This window comes from Labeo rohita, chromosome 16 (assembly GCF_022985175.1).
Source record: "Labeo rohita strain BAU-BD-2019 chromosome 16, IGBB_LRoh.1.0, whole genome shotgun sequence".
Classification (NCBI taxonomy): Eukaryota; Metazoa; Chordata; class Actinopteri; order Cypriniformes; family Cyprinidae; genus Labeo; species Labeo rohita.
The window spans coordinates 15,735,679-15,761,389 of record NC_066884.1 but is presented as its reverse complement, the minus strand read 5'-3'; the positions used below and the strand labels follow the sequence as shown (position 1 = coordinate 15,761,389).

Below are 25,711 nucleotides of genomic sequence, written 5' to 3'. Positions count from 1 at the left end.
CCTGGTTCAGTGCAGGTGGATCTGAGGCCTGTGCTGAGGGAGGGAGAGGTGCTGTTAGGCAGATGGAGAGGGATTAACCCCCTCCACCACCACCCTTTTTTGAATTATGAATGTCGCCTCTCTTTTTATGTCTGTCAGCACAAGGCAGGACTTTGAACACAACCCTCTTGTGCCTCTCTATGCAGTTATGTGTCATAAAAGACATTTTACTGTTTCTGTAAGAGTAGAAGTCATTTCTTTCTCGTATACTTTCTATCATAGGCGGAGGGTGAACCAACGGTAGGCTGTAGCTATGAAGGTGTGGGTGATAGTTTTTACTAGATTAGGTGTGAATTGAGTGTATTTTTTGTATCACTTTGTATCACTTTGTATCACTCGAGCAAATAATTTTTTCATGTTTGAAATATAAACTGAAAATGTAACAACATAATTCTATTTTAATATGTATTTTTAAAATATATTTTTTTCTCGTGATAGCTAAGCTGAGTTTTCAGCAGCCTTTACTCCATTCATCCATGTCACATGGTCCTTCAGAAATCATTCTAATATTCTGATTTGGTGCTCGAAAAACATTATTGTTAGTATCAATGTTAAAAGCATTGAGATTAGAAAGTGTTTTATGTTTTACTAGGGTAATTGTTGTATAAATGATATCTAATTTGACATTATTGAGTATATTGCATAAACCAAACAAAAACACACCCAGAGAGATGTAGGTTAGACTACTGTACGATTTAGTCTATTAAAATACAATTAGAATTCTGCCCAAAAGGCAAAAATGTCCCCGTATGACTTTTATATGTCTTTTTTTATATATATATATGATATAGTTAATATCATGATATAGTTAATATCACACAAAGAATGATGTTTTTCTCCAAATATCAGCACAATTGCAAATACGACATGTGACCCTGGACCACAAAACCATTCATAAAGGTCAATTTTTTGAAACTGAGATTTATACATAATCTGAAAACGAAATAAGCTTTCCATTGATGTATGGTTTGTTAGGACAATATTTGGCTGAGAATTTGGAATCTGAGGATGCAAAACAATCAAAATATTGAGAAAATCACCTTTAGAGTTGTCCAGATTAAGCTCTTAGCCATGCATATTACTAATTAAAAATTAAAAGTTGATATATTTACGGTGGGAAATTTACAAAATATCTTCATGGAACATGATCTTTACTTAATATCCTAATGATTCTTGGCATAAAAGAAAAATCTATAATTTTGACCTATAAAATGTATTGTTGGCTACTGCTACAAATATACCTGTGCTACTTATGACTGGTTTTCTGGTCTAGGGTCACATAATGATTTGATAAACAGTTATACAAGAAATTAATATTAAGTGACTTACATTTTAGACAGGACAGTTCTTGTTTGTGCTGTATTTCAACACTGAAAATAGTTCAAAAACAAAGCCACAGCAAAACTGTTTTGCATCTCTAAGGAACACACACGGTGTTTCGTTACTGAATCAATCAGCTGTTTGAACGAATCGTTTTGGTTGAATGGCTCAATGACTCACTCATGATTTGTGATTTGCTGCCACCTACTTGCGATTTTAGCTTTATGCTTAAAGTCTATTTTCCCTTTTTTCCACAAATCATTTTGTGGAAAACATCAAAACATTATGCATTTTTAACTGCAGGTTAACTGCATTCATGTCCTGCATTAAACAGTCTGTGTAAGTACGTGTAAATGCATCTAAATGCCATGTTAGATGCAGATTCTGTGCCACCTTTGCATTGCAAACACAAATTATGTTGATGCTGATTTCATTTGATTGGTAACAGACCTGTAGTGTCTTACTATTTGAATTTACTGATTAAATTTTAGAATTTGACACAAAAGAAGATGCATACGTTTAATTAGCTTAAAATGGGCCTTAATGGAAAAAATGCCCATAAAAGGTAAAAATACATTTAAACTTATTTAAAAAAAAGTACATTTATGTTACTCCAGCAAACTAACCACTGCATAAAATATGAAGAATGTCAAAAGCCTGTAGAGTGAGCTGTCCACGGCAGTCCTAAACCTGCCAAAGTACCAGTACAATAGTACATTTAGCAAAATATTGTCTAATTATCCTTATTGAAAAAAATCCAGAAAGCATAGAGTTAACATTTTTTGTAATTATCGCACAACACTGTGTTTGTTATTACACTGACACAGATTTAAATCTGTGTATCCCACATGACTGCCACAGTTTAGAGTACCCGGATCATTTGTGAAAACCCCTAGGTTTGTTTATTTTTAGACTAACCTTCTTGTTCCGAGGTAATATATATGATAAAATAACTCATTTTATCAAACTGTAACTCTTGTGTAACCACAAACTTGTTCACCTTTAATACCTGGCCAAAAAGAAAGTTCGTTTTGGACCCGAGGATGCACTGTGATGCCGATGTTTGAACTCGTGTTGTGCTCAGGGAGGCAGGGACTCCACAACTGCTGCTGTGAGGATTCACAAACACAAAGGAGTGGCACATTCATGAAAATGAAACGAATGAGGTTAATACAGCCTGTTTTATGCAGAGATCCTTGAGGATGACATTTGTTGTCTTGCACGAAAATGTAAATGAAGAGGAAAGCCTTGCTTCAAGACGTCTCTGTGGAATGCAGGCACTGTGTTCATAGAAAATACAGCAGGTCTGGGATCAGATTCCACCTTGTCTTCCCTAATCACAGACAGAATAGACTACAAAGCAAAACAGATCTAGAAATATCTCTCGTATAATGTTTCATATTGTTAGAAACTTCATTAAATATACGGCACAATATCAAATTCTCTCCCTCTTACCGTTTCTATTTTCCCTGTTGTTGGTGTAGTTTGAGTGTCTGAGCTCATGGACTTGCTGTATTCTGTTTTACAGACTCAGATGTGCCAATGACATGTGACCCTGGCTGAAAGCATTGAAGAATTGAGCCTCAGCCCTTTAGATGCCAGATCTGTCTGTCTAAACAAAGACAGAAAGAGAAGACATCTCATCGTTCTATAAAAGCAATTAGCTTAACGGCGACTGTGGTGACAAAGCGTTGGCTCGCTTAGGAGATGTGAACCACCCTTCTGTGATTTACCTCAGACAGAGAGGGCACCTTGGGAATTTAAGTTGGCATACTTTTAAAAAAGTTTGAAGTAAACAACTCTTGCTCATTAACTTTACTCTTGCCCTCAGTTACGCAATGGACTCTAGCTGAGAAGAAGTCTAACTAAAGACTGCTTGTTTCATTCTGCTCCCCAATTCCCTATGACGTGATTCAGGACATTGTGAACAAATTTAAGTACTGGCAGGACCCTTGATGCACTAAAGTTTGAGACACTGATGACTTGATTTCTTACTGTACAAGATGTGTGTATTAAAGGGGTCCTACTATGCTATTTTACAAAGTCTTGATTTTGTTTTGGGGGGTACTAGAACATGCTCTCATGCTTGATGGTTTGAAAAACGCATTGTTTTTCACATAATTTACATTATTACAATAACTTTCTCCCCAGTCTAGCACAAATGGCTCAATTAGTTACAGGTTTAATGAAGGCCTGTCTTTCGAGGAGGAAAAAAAAAAAAAAAAAAAAAAAAGTGTTGTGATTGGTTAGCTCTCAGCTTAGACGGTGTTTCAGTTCTGACAAGCCCCTTGTCAAAGCAGTTAGCACAAGCTAGATTTAAGTGATTTTTACGTTTTAAATATGGATATTTTTTCTTACAAAAACGCATTGATTCAACAAGAGGCCTTTATTGACATGACATATACGGAAAACAAATGCTGTAGTCCAAAGGAGCCGTTCGTTGTAGTTCTTGGAAAGGGATTTTTTTTTTTTTTTTTAAATATCTCCCTTTGGAGTGGAATTTGAGATTTGTAACGTTGTAGATCTTTTTTATGCCGAAACATACACACCACCCACTGGCTAAAATTCAAAAAGTGAAAAAGCATAATAGGACCACTTTAAAGGAGCAGTTCATCCAAAAATGAAAATTCTGTTATTAATTATTCACCGTTCCAAACCCGTAGGACCTTTGTTCATCTTCGGAACACAAATTAAGATATTTTGATGAAATCTGAGAACTTTTTGACCTTGCTGAGACAAAAAATTAAGTAATTATTTCTGTTTCCTTTGCACAGAAAAAATAAAAGCTCTCAGATTTCATGAAAAATATCTTAATTTATGTTTCGAAGCTGAAGGAAGGTCTTACGGGTTTGGAACGACAGTAAATAATGGCTTAATTTTCATTCTCTCTTAAATGTAGCTGGTACTTATTAACATTTTTGTGCACCTTCATTGTAGACAAGCCAATGCCATTATGAAAAATGAGCTTCTCTTGAATTTTTATTAATGACAATTTAGACATTAAACATATCACACAGCAAAGCACAAAATTATTACTGTATAAATTAAAAAATGCAAAAATTGCAGAACATAAATAAAGATTTGGGCGTTCTTGGAGGATGCACAGTATATTGGTGCTAATATTGCTTATCCAATTGGTTATACATTATTAGAAAACTTTTAATATTAATAATAATTTAAAACTTTTTAAAACTTAAAAAACATAAAACTTTGCAAATCTAAAAATATAAGTTCTTCAGTAGACAAAATAATGTTGTGGTGCCAGCATTAACTTAAAATAACATATAATTTATGTAACATAAAATAACATGAATTTAAAATGATTGATGTTTGTTTATTTATTTGTTTATTTATTTATTCATTCATTCATTCTTAATATCAGACATTTATCGGTTATCAGCTTATGGAAATTATTAGCAGCTTAACATTGTAAACATGAATTTTACTTTTTAAAATAATTTATTTTGTTTATGTATAATGGTGTAAATGTAATTTTAATATGAGCCTTTTAGCATTTGTCATGAAATGAAAATAATGTTGCATTATCTGTATCGACTAGAATTTTAATATTATTCCATCCCTGGTCTTTTATCTTCAACTAAAACACAAATTCCTTTATAATATTTAAAAGATTCCTAAGTAGTTTACCTGTCATGCAGAACTCACTTAAAGAGTTTAGTGTAATTTTGCCAGAAATTTTTATCATATGTTAATGTAAAAAATCTTATGTAATATAAATTGTGTTCGCTGGTTTTTATTGTATTTGCAACACTTGTACTTTTGTATTGTTTTTGCCATGAATATAGCCTTGTATGCTGACATGGCATTAAATAAAAATATACTACTACTACTGCCTGTCATGCAATTTAAGGAACAGGGAAGATAGATCACAAAAAATAAACAACTTTAAATACTTAAGCAGAAATGGTGACATTTCTAGTAAGTAAATATTTTTGTTAGTTTCACTGTGGGAGCATTCTGGGAATTTCTGGGGCGTGAGCATTTCTCTGCATTGGTGTGATTTTTGACAATGGGACAAAGGGACTCCCTGAGCGGCACGCTACTGAACTAGGGAGCGGATTGAGACACGATGTGTGCGTGACAGTGAACGTGACGTATTCGGATCCTTTCCTTCTCTTCTAATTCCTTTCTCACTTGCTTTCTCCTTCATTTGCTCTCAAGTCATTTGTCTCATTACTCTAATTTAACAGAGCACTTCGCCGTCTTTGTGGGGGAGGCCTGGCTTATTTAAAGGCCTGATTGGAATAAGGAGATGATGGTGGTGAAGGAGCCATTTATACAAGATGAGAAGAAAGGTGGTCTTGGCTATTTTGAGTACCAACCCATGCCCACAAAAACTGCCAATTAGCTTAAGTGGCCTCCCAGCGAGCTGAATTAGTCCCGTACCTTTTCCGAGAGAGTGAGGAAAAGCACTTTCTTACAAAAAAAAAAAAAAAAAAAAAAGTGGCAAACTTGGTTAAGCTTCCGTGCTCTAATTGCAGGTCTGGTTGCAAAATAGCATGTTACGTTACAGACGCCCACATGCAGACGTGTTTTATGTTGAGGTGAAATGACTCCTTGTTTAAGCTGTGCAACACGACTGCTGTTTTTCTGTTATTTCTACCTGTTGTGTTGCAATGTACTTTTGTTCTGCCAAGCTGGCTGCCTCTGATAAGTTTTCTTCACTTTTGTTCACTTCCATTTATTCTCACTTTGGCCACATTGTTTCTCTTTAAGGGTGCTACATCTTAAAAATAGCGAGTGTTTGTTTCGATCCTGTGTGTGTGAAATGCGTGGTGAAAGTTTTGACCGGATTCCAAAAAAGTGGTTCCCACAGTCTGCGTGCCGCAGGCAGGACAGACAGCGTGTATCGATCAGGGTGTAAAGCGGGGTTTCGCCGGAGATTAATACTGTGCTCAGCAGAGCTCATGAAGTTGTTAACGTAATGTGGAAAAACCGGTGTGATCAGCCATATTGACAGCGCGGGGCAAGGCCGCTGATTAAGTGAGTGAAGTGCGTTTCACAAGCTCGTTCTAGTTCCTCTGAATTCTTCCTCCAACAAAATTTTGTTGCCTGTGTTAGGAGAGTAACAAACTTTTACATTTTTGAGTAGCATGGAAAAGTTTTTTTTTTTTTTTTAACAAGTAGCAGTGTGACCTGATATAATGCTACAGAATTTATAGTGTTTTAAAACTGTTTTGTATGTATGTGTGTGTGTGTGTGTGATGTGTGATTATGAAAGTATTGTGCATGCACATCTGACTGTACAAATGTGCTCAAACATGATTTATGATTCATGTCTAGTCATTAAAAAAAATGTCTGATTTGTCATTTAGATTATAATTAATAATTAAAAATAATACAGTTAATAATTTTGCTGATTCATTAACCTGATTTATTCATTTTGGCCCTTTTGCAGTGTACATTTTGTTGCTGTGTACAAAATAATATTATAATATTTATAACATTCTTAAAAATTATATTTAATTAAACATACTACCTTTTTCTGGTATGTAAATTGTATTCTAGTTTTATTGATGATATTAAATGTGTTTGTTGATGAGGTTAATTGTTAATTTTCCTGCAAAAAAAAAAAAAAAAAATAAATACCGCTCCAGTTTGCATAAAGAAACAAATGTCAACTAAAGTTGCGGTAGTAATCAAACTTGTGAATCAGTTCACTCAAATGATTTAAATACATTAGTTTCTTCATTACGTTTTTGTGTTCTTTTTGTAGTGATACAATTTAATATGCTAATTTTTGGTAAATAATCTTACAAAGTAATAATGTTTGAGCAATACTGCTGCTTGGCCACTTTGTTTTACTCAATTATATTGTTAAAATAGTGTAAATAAAGCTGATCAAATGTTGTTTAATGGCAGTGTTTCAGTAGTGTGTACTGTACATCTAGTAGCTTGACTGTTTTCATTTATTAAAAGATTAGTTCACTCCAGAATTAAAATGTTCAGATAATTTACTCACCTCCATGTCATCCAAGATGTTAATTTCGTTTTTTCTTTAATTAAAGACAAACTAAGCTTTTTGAGGAAAACATTACAGATTTTTTTTGTGGTGGGATCGGCGGATTGAAGGTCCAAATTGCAGTTTCAATACAGCTTCAAATAGCTCTACACAATCCCAGCCCGAGGAAAACGGATCATACCTAGCAAAATGATCGGTCATTTTCTAAAAAAAAATAAATAAATAAATACAATTTGTGGCCCTATACATTTGTAAAAAAAAAAAAAAAAAAAAAAAAAAAAAAAAAAACACTGTAAAAAGTCAACTTAAAATATTTTGTTACCCTGCTGCCTTAATTTTTGTTCAGTCAACTCAAATACGTTTAGTAAATAGTAAATTTGGGTCTGGTTTCACAGACAGGGCATAGACTAAGCCAGGATTAGGCCATAGTTCAATAAGGACATTTTTTTATAAACATTACTGGTGTGCATCTTGATGCAAAACAAAGGCACTGATATATATTAAGATAAACGGCTCAGACCAGGGTTGCCAGGTTTGCACAACAAAACCCACCCAATTGCTGCTCAAAACTAGCCCAAAACTACCCCAATCACATTTCGAGGGGGTTCCCCCGTTAAAAGTCACGTTCTGGGGGATAAAATGCATGATTTTTTTGTTGGGGTTCACCTGGTAAATTAATATTTCAGGGGCTAAATATGACATTGGGGTCGCTTCAACCCACGGACATCAAAAACAACCCGCAGAAACAGTGTTAAGCCTTGTCTGTGAAACTGGGGGTTGAAATGTTAAGTTGTACTAAGTGACAGCTTAGATATTTGAGTTGACTAAACTAAAAACTTAAAAGCTGGTTTTGTTTAATGAACTCAAATTGTTGTCACTTAGTACAACTTAACATTTCAAGTTGACCAAACTTCTTTGAGTTGACTGAACTTTAAATTTTAAGGGAGTGGTAACAAATTATTTTAAGTTGACTCAACAAATAGTTTTTTTGCAGTGTATGCTTTTTATCCACAAATGCCCATCTTGTACTAGCTCTGCATCCATGACTTCACACATTATGTAATCACATCAGGTTATGTGTGATATAGGCGGAAATGCATAAAACAACAATGTCGGATGATTTTGAAGTTGGAGGAGAAAATGAGATGGAGTTTTTCTCTGTGTCGGTATTTCCGCCTACGTCATGTGTGACCTTTTCAGTGCGACTACGCAATGCATGAAGTCATGGACATGCATCGAAGAGCTAATGCAAGATCAGCATTTGTGGTTAAAAAGTATGTTAATTTTTTTTTTTGTTTGTTTGTTTGTTTAGAAAATGACCAATTATTAGACAAGACCCTTATTACTCGTCTGGGATCGTGTAGAGCCTTTTAAAGCTGCAATTCGGACCTTCAACCCATTGGTCCCCGCTGAAGTCCACTATATGGAGAAAAATTCTGCAGTGATTTCCTCAAAAACCCTAATTTCTTTTTAACTAAAGAAAGAAAGACATGACCGTCTTGGATGACGTGAGTAAATTATCAGGAAATTTTAATTCTTATTTGTAAGAAACAAACTACACTTTAAAGTATGCTCCGCAGCACTGCTAGGGTAGAAGGACACATTCGGGAGATAAATGGTTTAATCCAGCAAGTCATTGCAGAAGAGATTTTTTTTTAATAAGAAGAACATTAGTTATGAGTCTTTATTTCAAGCTGCGTTCTTCATTGTCAGCACATTTAAAGGCTTAATGAATGCGTATGTGTGGTGTCTGAAGCCTGAAGAAATTGTTATATATTTTTTTATTGGACATGAAAGGTCACCTTGAGAAAAGGAAATTAGACTTTCATTTTTTTCCCCCCCCTCTGCCCAGTGAATGTAGCTGACCTGCATTGGAGAGACATATTAGTGAGTTTTTAATCAGCATGGATATTTATTTATTACCCTCAGCCTGAAGCTAATTTACTTCATCTCACTCACTTTCCTGTTTCAGGTCATTTACATACAGCCCTCCCCTCCAAGGCCTGCTGGGACAGGATTACTGTATTAATTGCTTTTCGGTATGATTGAGAACAAAGCAGCCTTTCTCTTCCTCTTCCTCATATTCCAAGCGACTAATGCTAAGAAGTTCGCAGGAAATTAGCCACTTGGGACCAAGACCTTGACTGAAATGTATTTCGGAAATTGCAGCTTGTGTGCGAGAGCTCATATCCATGTCCATTTGTAATCATCTGTGAATCTGGTACCTCAAGGACACCGAGAAGCGATATGACAGCGTCGATATTCGACACACGTACACAAATGTACACAGGTGAATTGATTTTTCGTGTGATCGCTACACCAAAGTGTGATTGAGCGTCTTTTTGCAATCACGGGTCGTGTGCCAGTCGACCCGCACACGCGACGGTGATGAATGACCTCACGATGAGGCCTGTCACTGGTAGGTAATGTCACTAAATCTCCCACCACAAAGACCGCAGCATGTTCGATAATATCGACTGTGCGTGCGTGTATGTGAGCTCATCTTCCGTTTGGGATGTTGTAGGATATCTTTGCTTTCATCTTGGTGTTATGAGATATGTTTATCTTTGTGTTTCTGTTGTTGGATATAGATGACTTTGATGGCCGATCCAAGGCGGAGTGGCCGGACTGATACAGATCGAGATGAACGGAAGAATGGAGGAATAATAGGCTTAATAGATGAACTGGAAGAAATCTCTTTATCTGGAGGGTTTAACATTTTGCTGAAGGGTTCGTTCCTTTCGGAACGCCGAAGTGTGCCTTTTGGGCAACATCTAAAGTTGTACGCTCGTTAAGATCCTTCGTCGCTAAGGTCAGATGTCGACGGGATACTTCATTGTTTCATTCATGATTTACCTCCTGTTTGATTCAAATCTGATTCGTCCATGGCACAGTTGCTTCTCAAGCTGTTTCCACCCACAAATATACAGTGATCTCTTCGCAATTATTTCCGAAACCTGCGTTTAGAGTAAGTGAAGCCTGCAGCCTCTGTTACCCACAATCCTAGATCATTTATTACCTGTTTAGAGCTACACCAGCTCACGGCCGTTGTAATGATGGCCTTAGGACAGCCGTTCGAGGCTCGAGAGATATTTCTGTCTCTTTTAAGTCCAGAGGTGCCTTCTGAAGCTTGATGCTTTTGACAAAAGTGTCTCAAATTGAAAAGCTCAAAACTGTGGACCACCATCTGTGTTACCATGGAGACTGTATTTTTATTTTTTTTCTTCTGGAGTGGAGAGCACCGGTTCCATGGCACTCTAATTGCCCTGTCAGACAGTGGTGCGGGAGGTTTTAATGTGGAGTTTGGCACTCAATGCTGGGAGTAGAGAACATCACCTCCTTTGTAAGTCTATTTAGAGTTTGGATAGAGGGAAATATTTAGTAAGGCTGAGAAACCTGAACGTTCCTCTGTAAGCTCTCAGTAAAGAAAGTTTTGTTTGTGAAAGTCTCTTTAAAAGTCAATCTAACTTCTTGGGCGTAGTTAAGACTTCTGCTGTTTGACAGCACTTGAAGCCTCATACAGTAGGTCTAAATTGGATTTTCACTTGGCAAGACATTTTTTTTTTTTGGTCAGTGAAATAGAAGAGTGTGCACAAATTTGAAAATGAAGGTTTTTTTCATGTAAAAAAAAAAAAAGAGGTCTTAGAAATATACACTCCATTACAAAATACCACTACCTTTTAATAATTAACCTTTTAAAATTAATACTTTTATTCAACAAGGTAAATAAAAAGTTACATAAAACTTCTGATTAAAAAAAAAAAAAAAAAGATTTCTGTGTTCATACAAATGTGGCTACTTTGAACTTTTATTCATCAAACAATCCTGAAAAAAAGTGTCAGTGTTTTCACAAACTCATTAGGTGCACTAGGTTAAAAATTATGAAGGTAACTGTTTTTAACAGTGATGATAATAATAATGTTTCTTGAGTAACAAATCAGCATATTAGAATGATATTTAGTAAGGCTAATAACCCTGAACGTTCCTCTGTAAGCTCTCAGTAAAGAAAGTTTAATTTGTTAAAAGTCAATCTGACTTGGGTGTAGTTCTGCTGTTTGACAGCGCTTGAAGCCTCATACACTAAGTCTAAATTAGCTTTTCACTTGGCAAGATATTCAGGTAGAAATCAGTTATTTTATATAGTAAAAATATTTTAAAATTGTACTGTTTTTGCTTTGGATCAAATAAATACAGGCTCGTTGAGCAGAAGTGACTTCTTTTAAAAACATTAAAATCTTACTGTTCAAAAACTTTTGACTGGTAGGGTCCTAAAAATTATTCTTTAGTACTTCTTAAGGTGACTTTATTAAGAAAAATGTATTTAGTTACCACTTGTAGTACACTTGAACCCACTAGTGTGTGAAAGATTGAGTTCAAGTGTACATTTTGTGTACATTGAGATTATCTTAAGAAGTACTAAAGAATAATTTTTAGTATATTTTTTGAAAAATTAGTGCATGAAAATAGAGCACTTTAAGTCCATTATGGAAGTTCATCCTGACATTTTTGAATTTGTCTTCAAAGAATTTTTTTAAAACATGCTCATTAATTATATGAGATATGTATTTATGACATTGGCAAGGCTGATAGGTCGTTAATGTAAAATGATGATATTCACAGCGTTAAACTACTTGTCACAAGCTGGTTTATGCTGCATAAGCAGCCAGTGAACTTGCTGCTTTATGTTTAAATTCCTCTAAAACCCTCCACCTCCCTAGCTCCACCTGTATAGATCTACTACGGGTTATCATATATGCTTTAGTATTGTATGGGCAGTAGCAAGCTCCTGTACTTGCATTGCAGCAGCAGCAATATTATAATTCATATTTTAGTGATGAACATGATCTTGTCAATATTTTTCAGCATATGTTGCTTGGTCGTTCTTGAAAGAGTTTAAAAAACGTGCAGGCGGCAGAAATAACCTCGGTATTTGAGTACCACAAACTTCTGAAAAATTCAAAAGCCTTAGCAAAAGGTTTCAGTCAGCGTTTCATAGCCACTAAGTAGTCTGCTGTTGTTGGCCTCAGATCCGTTTGCGTAGATGTACAGTGCGGACCTGAGACGCTGCAGAGTTGTTGATGTAAAGCATTTTTGCTGTACGGTAATGGGGAAAAAATTGCCTGCGGCGGCGATTGCACAATACTGGAGTCTGTGTGAAAGAGCAGTGGTGATCTCACCTGCCCTGAGGCTCCTGCTCTGGGCATTGAGCACATTGTGTTTCCTGCAGGGCCACGTGTGCAGGCATGCGCCCCTCTCCTCTCTTCTTCCCACAGCCCTATGTCTATACTGTTCATCTGCCCTTGACTCTGGCGGACAGACAGAACACGGCAATCAATTACATCCATTTAGCGGTGAGCAAGCGACGTTCACACGTCCATCAGAGAGAAATAAAACTGGGGTGAGACTGACTCACCATCACAGATTGACAGCATAGCATTAGAACTGTTTCGCATAACTGCAGCGTCAGGCTCACATTGTGCTTTTAGGCAAACAAGTTGATATGCAGTGTTTTACCGAAAATAAAACGCTACACATTTCTGGTATACTGCATTGACTGTTTACTTTAAAGGAGAACTCCACTTCCAGAACAACAATTTACAAATAATTTACTCACCTCCTTGTCATCCAAGATGTTCATGTCTTTCTGTCTTCAGTCGTGAAGAAATGATGATTTTTGAGGAAAGCATTTCAGGATTTTTCTCCATATAATGGACTTCATTGGTGCCCTGATTTAAAACTTCCAAAATGTAGTTTAAATGCAGCTTCAAAGAACTCTAAATGATCCCAGCCGAGGAAGAAGGGTCTTATCTAGCGAAACGATCTGTCATTTTTTTCTGAAAAAAAAAAAAATAGTATACTTTCTAAGCACAAAAGCTCACATAGCACAGGCTCTGGGATGCGCGTCCACGATGCTACAAATCACGTCTAAGTTCATCGTCTGTGTACTTCGGCTCAAAAAGGTAAAGTATGGCAAAAAACTCCATTTTATTTTCTCCTACAACTTCAGAATCATCCGACATTGTTGTATCTTTTTGCTTGTAAACAGCGTTTGACTTACTTGCACTTCCTTAGTCTTTGCGTGTTCGTTTTGTAAACACTGGGTCTGTAGTTCCGCCTATGTTCCGTGTGACCTTTCGACATGATTCAATAGTACGTAGCGTTGTGAACGCGCTTCCCAGAGCCTGTGCTACACAAGCTTTTGTGTGTAAAAAAGTATACACATTTTTATTTTCTGAAAAGTAATTGTTTCGCTAAATAAGACCCTTCTTCCTTGTCTGGGATGGTTTAGAGCCCTTTGAAGCTGCATTTAAACTGGATTTTGGAAGTTCAAAATACGGGCACCAATGAAGTCCATTATAGTGGAGTTCTCCTTTAATAACAGCCATGTGGTGATGCACACTGTCATGGTCCCATATAAGTCAACAGTTTATTTTATTTTATATTATTTTATTTGTAATAAAATCATTTATTTTTAGTTTATTTAAACAAAAATGGTATAGAATTCGAATCAACCATTTATCAGTTATTAGTATCTTATCTTTATCGGCCAAAATTGGAATATCTGTATCTATAATAATTGGCGTCAAAATAAGCACTGTTTTTGTTGGTTACACGAAACCGGACTTTATACAGTGAACTTAGCTTGGCACTATTTCGATGGCGGTTTAATGACAGAGTTTATGGTGTTTTAAAGGCAGTGCTTTAGGGGAGCTTGGCTGCTGAGTTTATGATTTTGTCAGACAGCAGTTTGACCTGTAGGCTTTTATTCTCCTCAAACACACACACAAACTCTCAGAGGAGCTGGAAATGCCAGAAGAGGTCATGGTTGTGTTGCGTTTGTTCTGTGTGTACAGAGAAAGAGAGTGCAAGTGTGTCTTCTGTTGACATTGAAGCCAATCAGCAGGTTCGATAAGTCGGCGTCGCTCTCACTCCTCACTCTACCTGGCATTGATATGCGTTTCGTATCGGATGGTATCTAAATATTCTTTAGCTTGCATTCCGATGAGTCTCCAGTGTGCTCAGATGAAGATACAATTAGTCTTACCCGAGGAAAATGGAAAGCAACATTTTTAAAATACTGACAGATAATTCAAAAAGCTTTGTGTCTTTCTGTTGTTCTCCTACTTTAGAAACATTGCCGCAGTAAAGGATGCTAATAGGAATCAGAAGTAAAGCAAAGAAGGAAAAAAAAAAGTTTTAAAGCGCCTCTGTACAAAATAGACCAGAAGACAGACGTGACTGAGGATTTGAAAGAGAAAAATATTCCTGGTGTGATCCAGTGGAATAATTCATAAGATATTGTTCAATAAATCAGATGACCAATTTCAAGTGGTTGTTTTTCACATTACGAGAACAGAATAAAAGGAAAAAAGCTAAAAACTCACAAACGACGTGCTGACGACAGTTAAAAATATACTATAACTGAAAACTTACAACCTGTTCAGTCTAAGTGGCAGTCAACTCATGTTGACTACTTAGCAAAAACACATTAGCATTTACGTATTTGTTGACTCTGGCCAGAATCTGTCTGTGACTAACTCCGAATGTGGTTTTAGTGATTCATAGGGATCAATCTTACTTTGAGCCAATGATCAATGCCAGATGTTTTTAAAAAAAATCCCTCAGCAATATGACAGTCAGAACTTGTTAGGTTGTTTGGACCAAACTTCAGCATCAGAAGCTCCTTCACAGAGGGGTGAGGGATATATTAAGGTGTAAACATCTAAATCTGCGATTCTGTCTTTCACAGCTTTCATCGCCTTGCTGTGTAAATGGCTGCTAATGTCATTGTGCTTCAGGCGTCAGTAAACTGTCAGCTGTTTGGGCTACTTAAAGATAGCAGCGCTTGTGTTCCCACAACCCTAGAGCGCCTTAGATCTTGGGAAAAATGCAGAGGGTAAACAAAAGCTTGCGTGTGATTTGTGTTTTCTTTTTGTCCCTGGAGTTTTCTGAAAAATCACAGTGATGACGGGATATTCTTAGTAGGGCTATTTATGGCATTAATGTTTATTGGCCAGGGCCTGACATGGAAATGATATTACCAAGGCCTAGCGTGAATATGACACTTCAACTTGGCATTGTCACCTGCAAAGTAAGTCTAATGGTGTGTGCACACCAAAAGTGAAGTGAATATTCGCATCACGTTACTTCTTCTAGGTTATGGTGTGTGCACACCAAAAGTGAAGTGAATATTCGCATCACGTTACTTCTTCTAGGTTATGGTGTGTGCACACCAAAAGTAAAGCGAAATTTCACATCATGTTACTAGCTCTAGATTACTCGGAGGTTGTTTTCCGCATCACTTGTGCCAATAAAAACATAAAAACAATAAAAACCATTTACTTCCCTGCTCTTCCCTGATTGGCTTGCACAATAACTTGTGCGAATTTCCCGTCTGGTGCAAATTCACGTCTATTCGTGCATTTGCATTGACTTTTTTTATGTAATCTACTTGTGCAAATAATTAAATTCGCTTTTGGTGTGCACACACCATTACTTGGAAAATGCTTTTTGCGTCATTCATGCAAATAAAAACATCGCACATGCCACCATTTTCTGATACAGCCAGACGTGTCAAGCCAGATGTGTCAAACCAGACGTGTCAATAACACAGATTTAACTGCTGTGACACGCATCATGCCTTTATATTAAAATTAAGTGAAACCACTTCTCATAAAGAAACAAGAACAAGGCTGCAATCCCTTTAAAATCAACTGCATGGACGCAATGTACTGATACATGTCCGATATTCTCTCAACTGTTTACGTTCACCTAAGACGTAACCGAGTGTGTTTACGTGAATACTTGTCAAAACAGACAATTTCGACATCATTTTGTTTATATTTCGCTGTTAATGAGATGTGAAAGAGTACTCGTGCCAGAGGTGCTGCTTTGGTGTGTTTGCTCAGAAAACCAGACTAAATTGAGTTTTCTTTTGCGTCGTCAAATTTATCCATATGTCTGTTCTTCTCTTACTCCGAAATATTGACATTTTTGAACATTTTATGAGACGTGCAACAAATGTATGCCAGCTTATGTCCTGCTGGATAGATCAATAGGCTATGATACAGTTCAAGTGTACGCATCTAACCTCCTAATCACACAGCAGGTTCGTTCTGAATGAATCTCTTCACAATCGTCCCTCTCTAACATTTTCGTCTCGTTTTTATTTGTTGATGAAAATGTCAGTAGATTTTAGTCATAGTTTTTGTCATTCAAAATGAGTTTTTGTTTCGTTATCATCTCATTTTGGTCTGTGAAAAAAATGATTTGTCAGTGACACGCATCACTCAAATTTTCTGTTTGTGTTGAATTTTTGTGGAAGATGCTTTCACATTCCAGAACGGGGTTCAGCTGGTCTTTTAAATTCGCTTCCATGACCAATACACAGTCTGTGCTTTATACTCTTGCCAATCGACCTTTTTGACCTGTCAAATTTTGCCAACATTTTCTCTAACGTGTCGACACCTAAGGTTAATTGGCATTTTTTTTGTTCTTCATACTCACAATAAGATTAAAGTTGAGAATAAACAATGTTTAAGATGAATATGAATCACAAATCACTTTTGAAAATGATGAATATTCATATGAGCCGCTGAATATTTAACATGCAAGGTTAAGTACTCTTAGAGCACTCGGGTAGTCCAGTGGGAAGCAAGTTTGAACTTTCTCACATCTCCCTGTGCGTTTAACAGGCTGGGTTTTTCCCGCATGTGTTGCAAAACCTATTTTTGCTTTATGTTAGTTAAACTAATCCAAACCCGAGCGAGGGGCTGTCAGAGCTGTTCTAACTCTGTTTTAACACCAGCCGTCTCTTGTGGAACTAAATACAAGTGATCAAAAACCTGGTCTGGCACCACCACCCACACGCTCTTCCCTCATATTCAGCCCTCATTACCACCACATAAATAACTAATGAAGGATCAATGAGAAGGGGCATCACTGGAATGCTGGATGGAGCCCACTTAAATTCCGAGCTTTGTAATTCTCTCTCTCACTCCGTTACAGACTCCCTCTGTCTCTCCGCACCTCCTTTTCCCTCTCTTTGGTCTTAATTGAAAGTCTCTTAATGCAAATTGCTCATCATTTATAGATAGGTCATGATGGAGTTGACAGGCTCTTTTTCTTCCCATCCCAGATCCGGGCCGCAAGAGAAAGTGTCGGGACGGCGCACAAAGTCTTTTCTTGCCGGCTGATGTTTAGGTCGTTCTGTAGCTTTCCCAGGTGTGTTCTTACTTGTCAGGTTTGCCGGAGGGCCCGGGCACCATCCTCCCCTCGTTCCTCACCTTGGCATCTGTCTTCTCCAAGCCTCTGAAGTCTCTAATTGACTTTTCAACCGCGTACAGAGTAATTGGGTTTTAATTACCATTTTACATTCTGTTTTGATATTTAAATCAGTCTTGTCATCTGAGAGAAAAGCAAGTCACTCTCCGTTCTCTCCGCCATCGTGTTGTCTGTGTGCCGTAGCGCAGATTAGCCCCTTGCACACGGCTCAAAGTTGAGTCACACACGCCAGAGCTCGCGGCATTCACTGACAAGGTCTCATAGACAAAGACCTGCTAATGGCATCCTCACTTATTCACAGTAAATACTAATTATCTCCCATCAACTGCACACTTCACCGAATCGCTCAAACAGCTGTGAAGATGTTTTGTGGAGGTGTTTCATTTTTGTCCTTTTCATCACTGCGCTTTTACTCTGAAGAAGGCCGATGAGATGAAGATGTGCTGAAGCACACACGCAAAGGTCTGCTGGATGTTTCAACAGATGTCTGAAGGATTTCCGAAGTACACCGTAGCTCCTCCTGTAATGAGATTTTTGGGCCCCGTTTGGAATAAGTAGTCATCTGTACGCTCTCCAGAGAAGATGCAGATGTGAAATCATAATTTGTCATTTCGTTGGCTCGTTCGCACAGTCAGTGTTTGAGGTCGACAACCATATCTACTAACAGGTGTAAGACTGGAATTGTCCTGTTTGTAAAACAACTTATGGAAATGGATGAGTAATGTTACTTATAATTATACTATCATGCTCCAGTAAAACTATACATGAATTTAAATGATAATTGCTGTATAAATTTCAGCGTGGTGCATATTTTTGGTAAAATAAATATTTCTAGCAAAAATATAAAATACATAAATATTTGCAAAAAATATATTTTATTTTATTTCATGCACTTTCACTTAGGGAGTCACTTCGCTTTGTTTTTTATCAGAACTGTGTGTGATTGCAAATATGTATCAGCCTAAACAGGATCAACAATCACTTTTTGGTAGTGTGTAAGCACAGCAATGCTGGTTTGCTGTCTTCTTTGAATGATAAAAGTCGTTTGTGATTCAAGTGAATCAGACAATTCATTAATTCATCATCGTAGAGAGGAAAATCTTTATTTTTCTCCTTACAAAAGCAGTAACAAATAGCAAACATTCCCAGATGCTGGCAGAAGCCTCTGATCTCTGAAGATTAGTGTTCTCATTCCTCACCACATAATCTCAGATGATCAGAGTTCTGGATCATAGATTGTGAGAATTGTTGCTGTGTAGCAGTGATCTTGGATGAAGTTTAATCTCAGTGGGTCCTCGGATTGTTGTTTGTTGTGCATACCTATGTGTCTTTGAGATGTCTAGAGATGATCATTAGCTTGCGGTGTCAAGCACCCTGGAGTGTAACATGCATGCAGAACTGACTGTCTGATGCATATTGTGCAAACTAAAAATCATGTTGCAAAGTAAAGTAGATATCCACTAGCAAGAACTGGATATTCTGCTGTTGTGGTTGTGAAATATTTTTGTTTATTACTTTGGATGGGCTGAAAATCTCGTATTTTTTGCTGTGTTTACTGCATTGGTGTTTACAGACTGACATTGTATGTTTCCTGGTCTATTTCACTAGTGTCATGAATTTCAGATTTACCTGCCCCTTAACAACATACACAACCATAATGAACTGTGAATGGTCTCTTTACATGTCATTCAGGCAGTCTCTTTCTGGCTAAATGGCCGATTTCTGTCCAGAATAAGCAGCGAAGTGGGCAAATTTTATGCAGTGGTGAAAAGTCGGACTACTCGAGACTAGTGCTGGGTTAACTGGAAGTAGCGACACTACTTAACTACATTCGTGAGTAGTCAGGCATTTCGAAATGGTGTAGCTGTTCCGCAAACAAGCTATTTTTTCCTTAACAAGTGGCGATTTAGTGTAACTGAATTCGAGACATTGAGGTAAACACACTGTTCAATGTTCCCTGTCTCTCAAGAAACACCCAAGTATGATTCATTTTAGCAAATCAGTCTATTTCAATGAGTCATGTCAGCATTTCAGCACTGCACTTTTTTTCAAGTGAAAATATCTTATTAATCTACAAAAAAAATAAGATGGTTTTTAATATGCACTCTCATTAAAAAGTAAATAGTTAATAATTTTATTCAGCAAGGAAGACTGTTACATTAGCTGTGTTTCCATCCACCTATTTTTATGTGCATTTTGGAATATCGCATACAAAAAAAAACTCTGAATGGAAATAAATTCTAAAAATGCGCATGACTAGGATAAACTTTTTATCCGATAAGAAAAAATGTGCATAAACTACGATGGTGACTTTGCATGATGGAATGGCATAACTTGACTAACCAGTGGACCCATCTCGTTGCACAGCATCAGAAATGTTGTTTTGGTCATTCTGAAATGCAAAGTCTGTCATCAAAGTATTTCTGTATAATTGTCTTACACAACTGCGTTCCCAAACAGCAGGCATTGGCCTTTGAAAGCAGTGACCGCATTTTTATTTACTGTTTTCTACACCGGTTTCGTCACTTGCCCACCACGGCACTGGCCCCACCGTCATTTTAGATTTTTTTTTTTTTTTTTAAATAATAATAATAATAATAATAATAATAATAAAAACCAATTAGTTTAGTTAGAGTACAATTAAAAACTAAACACGGCTGCTCAGTGCAATGTGCCGAACAACAGTCGCATCACAGATCCGCGGCAGGAGTCCGATTTCATTTATCAGCTGAGGGGACTGAGTTGAGTAAGGTGAGAAAGGCAAGACGTTGGTGAAAGATTTAGTTTCGAAATACGAAATACAAAAGCGCCTGTTTTAAAAATATTTTGGATTTTCAAAAGTAGTGTTGTCACGGTACCAAAATTTCAGTATTCAGTACCAATACCAGTGAAAATCCACGGTTCTCGGTACCAGTTTCGGTACCAAATCAAAACACAAAAACATGAATTGAACAACACACTATTTTTATTTATAACAAACAAAAATAAAACAAAGTTTTGACTTGGAAGCTGTTATTTTGAGCTGAGGTGATGAAGCATTTGCTGGAATCCCCATTTTTCACTGTATAAACTGGCACTTAATCCATACATGTGAATTCAGCAACAGCTCGGTCCAGTTTTCTTGCCTCAGGTGAGTTTTTGTCGTACTTCTGCTGCTGAAAAGCATCTGGAACCGTTGTCTGCTTAGGAGTTTGATTTGGTGGTTCGTGGTCTTCTTCAGCCTGCAGCTGTAAAAGGAAAATATAATATACTTCAGTAAAACAATGGGCTGAGTCTGACTAAATGCAATATTAGATTGACACCAGCTAAACAGAACTTTATATATAACTTTTCAGTAAATAACAAACCTCAGCTTTTTATAACAAAGTTAGATAAGATTACTTATATTGAGTGTAAGATATCAATGTTACACAGACGGAAACTGTAGTATTAAAAACACTTTACAAAAAGATTCCATTTAACATGACTTAATAAACAAGTGTTACATAGCAATTATACTTTTTAATTTCAAAATGTATTAATAATTTATTTTAAATTAAAAGTTATATCTGTTGACATTATTTCACGCACAATGAACAAACATGAACGATCAAGTGTTTGTATAAAACAACATTCACACATACTTACAATATGCACATCCGGTGTGACGAATGATGCGCTTAAAGCAACATGGAGTCACAGCACGTAACGCTTTGCATTAAAAGGTTCGTTGAAAGGTTTATTGAGCCTTTCTTTTAACAATGTTAAATTTCTGTTACTGTGTGCATTAAAAACTATCTATATTCTTTTCTACTCTCGTGTTTTGTTCTCACAGACACCTGGTAGCAAGTAACATGATTTAGAAAAATCATTAAACTCTGGCATGATAAAGTCCTTTTATGTGAAATCACAGACATTTATCCACAAATCAAGCATAATAATAGGAACACAGAATGGTCTTTACCGAGCTGACTGTCGGAACTGAACGTGACCAGGGTTTGAAGGCTGAATAAATGACTGACTGCCACAGCGGAGAGAAGAGTTTGTGTGAACTTTAAAATAAGGGCTTAAATATTCATATGTAGCTCACAATAAGCTATCGTATGGCTTCAGAAGACTTGAAATATAGCGCACAAAAATGTTATTGTGCTTTTATAATGCTTTTATATGGCTTAACGGTAACAAAGAATTTGGATCGACCCTCTATGACTCTATTTATACCTGATCCAAAAAGAATAACAGTATCAGAGTTGATCCCTACTTATCAGAGAATCCTGAAAATGTAGCATTTTATAAAGATTTTTGAAGGATTCTAAAGTCTGGAAAATGGCTGCTGAAAATTCAGCTTTGTCATCGCAGGAATAAATTACATTTTAAAATCTAATTAAAAAGAAAAAAAGGAGGGCTGGGTTTTGACACAAATATCATGATTCAATCTGATTCTGATTCACTAGCTTGTGATTCTATTAGATTTCCAATTTGATTGAATTCAGTATTGAATATTTTTTTTTATATATCAGGTACAGTACATGCCAAATTTATCAAGAACAAAAAATAAATCTCTCAACTAATGTTGTAAAATATACTTGAGTCAGTTGCTGCTACATTACTGTAATATTGAAGGTTAAAATTAACTGATTTGCATACAAACGCTTAAATTACACCCAATAACACCCAATATTTAAATTATGGCTATTGTAAAAACTTGATGAGTTTATTCAAACATAAATTGAACATTGAACTTATAATCAATATGTTAGCCTACATGATGGATATATTTAGCAAAATGCTCCTCTCTAGAGTTATTTTTTTTTTTTCTAGCTAACAAGTTATGTCATGTTACGTGACATCATTTACAAGCTGTGATATTGACATGTTTCCGCAGTTAAGACTGAAAGATATCTGATTTCCTCTAATCTGAAAGATATCACCTTTTGTTTTACATACCTGCCTACTAATAGCTTAAACATTGTTTAAATATTTTACAGTCGCATAGTTTGGTAAGCCAGAGTTTCAAAAGTAACTTTCTCAGCACACTTGGTTCTAAGTTTCTCTTTCTCTGAACTTCTCTATGGCTTTTTGTGTGGACTGTGAATGTCTTTTCTCAGGGCTGTGTTGTGCACAGCTGCAGGCCTTTGCTTGAGGGAGGTGAGAAATGTCTGCCTGGATGTAATTGGTGTGACAGGGGCCTGCAGTCATTCTGTACTTCCACCTATCCGCTGGCTGTTAGCTTACATTAAAGGCCCTGCGGTTCTCGCCGTAACCTGGCACATCTGAGAGGACAAGCAGACCTCTTTACCTGTTTCTCTCCTGTGTGGCGGTTTAGACGGGTGACTTAACACAGACGGAATGCAAATTTCATGGGCTTTAAGTAGTTTAAAGGCTTTGCGGTCGAAATCGAACATATTGACATGGTCTCCTTTTAATTTAAAACCTTTTAAGCACAGCCTGTTTTCGAATGATTAGAAAATATCCAATAGTTTGTGAGAATTTGAGCTTTTGTAATCGGGCCAAGATGCCGACGGAACAGCTGTATCCGTGGTAACTGCTAAAGGTAGCGCGTGTTATGTGTGTGTTCTGCGTTAATGATATTGCATTTATCTGTGTCTCTGCCCTTTTGCAAAGAACGATAACGAGCCATTTGAAAGGCCAGAGTGCTCGTACGCCCCTCACTCCCCCACTCGTATGCCTGCTCCGTATACCAATGTCCCCTCTTTCCATATCTCCGCCTGTATGTCTGCATATTCGTTGCTTTTTTTTAAAGCTCATTTTATGTCTGCATACCTGTCTCTGTTACGGTGTTATCATCCTGTCTCGTCTGAATGTCTCTAGGGCTGGCCGGTATGTGACGTTATGCAATGTGGTAGAAATATGTAAGATTTTGCTATATGGTTTATACCTCAGAACTTCTGTATTTACATTTAGACATTTAGCAGACACTTTTATAATTAGATGTGTTTGTATGGCTAAACAAGTCAGGATAGCTCTGTTGTTCATAGTACAAATCTAGAATAATAATAATAATACAGAGCACCCATAAATAGTCATTACAACATTATTTAATATATTATCCCTTTATTCATTTGTGTGTATTTATATTTATAATATATATGTATATGCAAGTAAAATAATTTATTAAATAACAATGTGGAAATGCCTATTTATGGGTGATTTTTATTTTTCTGGATAATTATACATGGTTCAAATATGTACACTGTTCAAAAGGTATTTTATTTTATTTATTTATTTATTTATTTTGCAGAGTAATGTGAATAGAACGGGTTACTCAAAGTCAAGATGATGAAAATCACCTATAAATAGTCATTACAATATTGTAGTTTAATGTATTAACCCTTTATTAATTTCTATACATTTATATTTATTAATATATATGCATATGAAAGTAAAAGCATATGGAAGAGTTAATTTATTAAATAGGTGTAAATGTGTATTTATGGGTGATTTATATATTTCTGGATAATTATACACTTCATATATATATATATAATATAATATAAAATATATATTTTTTATTTTATTTTATAAATCTAGACTAATGTGAATGTGAACAGAGCAGGTTTCTCAAACAAGTCAAAATGATGAAAATTACCCATAAATAGTCATTACAACATTGTTATTTAATATATTAACCCTTTATTAATTTCTGTGTTTTATATTTATAAATATATATGCATATGCATGTAAAAGAGTTCATTTATTAAAAAACAATGTGGAAATGCCTATTTATGGATAATATACATTTTTGGATAATTATACACTGTTCAAATATGTACACTGTTCAAAAGTTTTGATTTATTTTATTTTATTTAATTTTTTATTTTACAAACCTGGAGTAATGTGAAAATACAGAGCAGGTTTCTCAAACAAGTCAAAATGATGAAAATCACCCATATATAGTCATTACAACATTGTTATTTAGCAACATTGTTATTTATTAACCCTTTATTAATTTCTAGATTTTATATTTATAAATATATATGCATATGCATGTAAAAGAGTTTTATTTGAATTTCTGTTCAAATATATACACTATTCAAAAGTTATTTTACTTTATTTTTTGAAAAAAAAAAAAAACTTTTATCCGGTCAGGATTTATAAATTGATCAAAGGTGACAGTAAAGACTTTTACATTGTTTCAGATGATTTTTATTTCAAATAAATGCTGCTGAACTCTTAAATAAGATGCTTTTGGACTTGAATCCTGCAGAAAATGAGCATCATGGTTTCAATAAAAATACCATGAAGGACAAGTGTTTTCAACATTGATAATAATAAGAAATGTTTCCGCAAATCTGCATATTAGAATGATTTCTGAAGGATCATGTGGCAAACCTGAAAATTTGCAATCACAGCAATAAATTACATTTTAAAATACAGGTCATTTTGCATAGTGAAATTGGGCTTATATACGTTAACCTCTTTATTTTCTCGGTTTGTGTTGATTTCGGATTTTGAACATCAACTCAGAGACATTTTCTCGCTCCTTTTTTTAGTCCCTTTTTTTTGGACCAAATCCATCGAGTTTCTGCTCAATTGCACAGATTGTAATCTTATTCTGGCAGAAAGACCTGCTGAAAATGAAGCCATAGATCACACGGAGGGGAGCGGACTTGTAGAGGAAGAGAGCGAGTGAGAGAGAGAAAGAGAGGGAAGGAGCTGGCAGAGATGGAAAGGTGGATGTAGAGATTGAAGAGGGCAAGAAGGAATAATTGCGTGAAAGCGAGCAGGGAGGAAGAAGGAAATAAATAAAAGCCTGTATCCATCACCTGGCCGAATCTATAGCGCTTACCCGTGTTACCTTGTTACAGGAGATGACATTTAGACAGAGAGGATGTTCTCTCCTCACCGTCTGCCCGCATTAACATTCTGATTCTGCGGTACATGCAGCACGAAGTCTCTCCTACAACCCCATTCAGTCTCACAGAGACAGCTCTGTCTTTGACTCCCTCTCTCTTTCATTCTCTCTCGTTCTCTCTCCATCTCTGTGCTTTTGGCAGTGTTCAGAGAGGAAGCTGAGAGAAAAAGGGAGCGAGGAGACGGGGCTATCTCTGTTATGGAGAGCTCTTTAGTGTCTTTGTGCTCTGC

The 25,711-nt window shown here is 36.3% G+C and overlaps 1 protein-coding gene across 3 annotated transcripts in view; it reads left to right on the top strand.

The window, feature by feature from the left end:
• Positions 1 to 25,711, top strand: part of sema6e (sema domain, transmembrane domain (TM), and cytoplasmic domain, (semaphorin) 6E) — a 176,841-nt gene that overhangs the window by 27,870 nt on the left and 123,260 nt on the right. The window lies entirely within an intron of this gene.